Genomic DNA, 3,779 nt, shown 5'->3' on the forward strand with positions numbered 1-3,779 from the left:
ATAAATGGGAAGTAATGTTCTAAGAACTTTACTTATAACTATTTCCTCCTTGATATCTCCCCCAGAAGCTTTGATTGCACTAACACTTGCTTTGACTCTTTCAACATATTTTGCAATGTTTTCATCCTCTCTCATCCTCATTTGATCAAATTGTCCTCCTAAACTTTTTTCTTTGGCTCTTCTCACATTATCATCTCCTCCATAGATATCTTTTAGCTTGTTCCACATTTCAAAGGCAGTTTTGCAGTCCTTGACATCATCAAATTCTTCATAGCTTAGGACAGAGCAATGTCTATCATCATGGTGTTATGAGTCTTCTTCCCAGTAATGTCATTTGCAGAAAATGTGCCAGTAGGAGTTACATATGCTTCATCTAGATATTTCAATCCTATGTCTCCAATGGAAGCCAGATGGAGTCTCATGAGACCTTGCCCTGCTGAAAAGTTATCCCTATTAAGCCTTGGAATTTCCCTCTTGTAAGACATCTTGATCTTTAGCTTAGACCCTTGAAATCCTTCTTGCAAGCACCAACAACTTTGATACCAATTGTTGGAAATATAGATGGAGTAACTGAGAGGTGGGTGAACCAGTTACCACAAAAAAAAATCCACAGATCCCTTAGATGTCTTAAAGCTTAATTACTATTGTCACTTGGTAGCCACACAAAAAAATATGTAACTCAGTAGATGAACTATGTAATAACTTATTACTGATCTTTAAGCATTCACAATTATTAACATGCATGCAAAAGTAAATAACATGAACAAAAGAGACACCAGATTTAACGTGGAAACCAAATATGGGAAAAACCACCAAGTAACTAGCTACCAATTTTCACTCTTCTGAAGTGAGCATTGTTAGGAGCCTGTTGGTTTGAATTTTCATATGATAAAATTCCTCTGTCAAGGAATAGAAAATTTAGATTGTCTCCATTATTGGTGAGTAGGGTTCCTAGATAAGTCATATTTTTGTTAGCCTTTGAAATTTTTTGTTAAAACCCTATGTCCCATTCCATTTAATTTTCCCTGGAGCAAAATTTTTTTTAAAAAGAGGATAAGCAAATATTCTTTTCCTGCCCATGTTGAGTTTGTTGTTCAATCCTTGTGAAAGAAGTTTTACCCCAACGTCAGATCCTTTTGAATCTACGGTCATTGTTAACTCGCTATGGAAAATGCTCAATTGTTACGTATAGTGAGTTAGTGAGATTGATGACATGTGTCTATGATACTGAAAAGTGAAATCCAATGCTGAGAATTATGTTAACATGAGGTAAATTTTGGCACGTGTTGTGTCCCAGGCTTGTCAGTTTTAAGAATAAATGCATGTGAAGAAAACTATGAATGATGTCACTGGTGTTCAAGTTTTTTTGCCAATTTGCTAAGTCACTATCAAAAAAATCCATGCGACTTGCCGGTGGCGACATAGCTAATGCCTAGATTTTGCAAAAAGGCACTGTTCTTTTAATAGGTTGATATGACCATGGAAGTTCCCACGTAGTATTATAAATGAGCACAACCACCTTCTCTGACACCAGCATTAATTGGTAGGGTTTTCAATCAATGTGTGTTTTGTTTTCTATCACCAAAATTGAGAATCTGTCAAAGGTCGCTATATCGCTAGCTAGAATAAAACCACTTTTTCGGTAGCAACATAGCGAGGGCTCGATCATTGCAAAACACAGCATTCTTTTATAACTAGAATTGATTTTGAGGATCCTGAAGAAAATCTTATGCAGACTTTGCTTTTACTTCTACACAAGTTGAGCTTTATTTCCCAGTGACTGTTTATCGAGAGGTCATTGTGTCGTTTGACGGATATTTAATGTTTTGTCGGTAGCGATGTAGCAACCTGCCTAGAAGACACAAATGCAACAAGGCCAACAACATGTGATGTCATTAAAAGATTAAAAAAGAGTATATGTGTGTGCCAGCGTGTTCATCCATCTCAACGATAGCGGTGCATGGACCCACTCCCCAGGTATAAAGCACACAAAGAATTATGATCGTTAGATCAAACTAGGATCAAAGGCCGTTGTTAATTCACTATGGAAAAATGCTTGAAAGTTAGGTATTGCGAGTTAGTGAGCAATGGCCCACCACTGTTGTAGTAAATTGTTGTCCACAAGATCAAGTATGGATTAACGAGTGAGGGACCCACCATTGTTTTCTTAAAAGTTGTTTCAAATATCTACCATACGATCAAAGCAAGATCAGTGGTTATCGCTAGCTTGCTATGGAAAGGTGCTTGAAAGATAAGTATAGCGAGTTAGCAAGTCGATGACACGTGTCCTTAGTCATCCGTGGGCCCAATTTGAAATGCCAACTTTGAAGGGAAGATACAGATGGACGTAGTTTATTGGTTTCACTGCTAGTGTGCTAAAAGGAACATTGAGTCAACCTAGTTTTCATTCCTTGATCGTATGATTTCAAAGATCGATGGTGCAGGTTTAAATATTGAAGGTAGTGGCACTCTGCATATTAATGAGATATGAAAAGTTTCACATGTAAAAAGAAAAAATAGAGTGTAACTTATAAGATATTCTCAGTTGCACCTTATGCAAATAAAGATTTGAAGTCTTTTCTAAATAGGATCATTTACTAAGAGGATTGTGTAGATTTTGGCATGAGTACCAAACAGCATAAAAGAACTACAGATAAGAGATTTCTAAGTGCGTATTTTACTATAGTCTCTGAAGTGTTGCAGTCTTGCATGGTATAGCAAAAGTGGCTCCAAAGAATTCACTAACTCTTAGACTGTGGATAGCAGAGGGATTACTTGACAAGAGTAATTGGATCCCTAGTGTTTCTTCATCTTGAATAAGTTTAAGTTTGTTTGAAAGGTGGTTTGTAGAGAGGAAGTTGTTTACCTTGTATGTCAGTATGTGGGATTTTGATCGAGGAAGACTAGTAATCCTAGGTATTTTTATGGGTTGTGATCAAGCTATTAAGGTAATGAGGGGAGCAAAGAGTAGACTTGATAAAATAAAAATCCTGTCAGTTTCAAGATGGCACACTTCAATGCCATGGCAGCAGAAGTATGTAGGACCCTATGCAAAGTTTTTAGAGAAGGTGAAGAAGACTTTATACCCATGGGTTGCATGCCAATAGTCCCTTTGACTTTTTTTTAGTGGATGTCTTTTTGTGTCAGTAAGTGACAAATTTTGGTTGAAAGCTAGTTTTGGATGCAGATGTGGTTGGCTAAGCAAAAATTGCTCATTTTTTTATATTTGATAGCCACATTGTTTCCATGCTCGAGTGTTGTTTCTTAAAAGTTAATCCCATTATCTTAAGGAGTTGTGTTAATCAACGAAGAGTGGGAAGTAAGGGTGTTTCTCCCAATATCGTAATAATGGTAAAACCCATGGGTTCAAGTCAGTTTGCAATCATCAGAATAGATTTTGTCAGGGACAAGATTAGTAGTTACATATACGACAGAATCACAGTTGGAGCTAAATCAGCAAAAGGATGTGATAGACAGAAGCTTGCAAGAGAATATATGGTTCGCTTAACTTCCTGTTAATCTTTTTCTTTTAGGACAGATGTGTGCGTCTTCTTCTTGTAAAGGACACTTGTCATTTTCTCTTAGCCTGAAGCTTGTTGCATCTCACACTATATAAGTGAGATTTCAGGGCTAGAGAAAGGGTTTATATTCTATTTTTCTAAGTGATATACTTAGTCTGTTTTTGGTCCATTGTTTTGAGAAAAAAATTTGTGGTATATTTTCTCTGTCAGATCTTGAGAATACATGAATATAGAATGATCTATGTTTCTTTCTGAAGG

The sequence above is a fragment of the Cupressus sempervirens genome, chromosome 9, assembly GCF_028749045.1.
Source record: "Cupressus sempervirens isolate cs-2001-9-10 chromosome 9, ASM2874904v1, whole genome shotgun sequence".
Taxonomy (NCBI): Eukaryota; Viridiplantae; Streptophyta; class Pinopsida; order Cupressales; family Cupressaceae; genus Cupressus; species Cupressus sempervirens.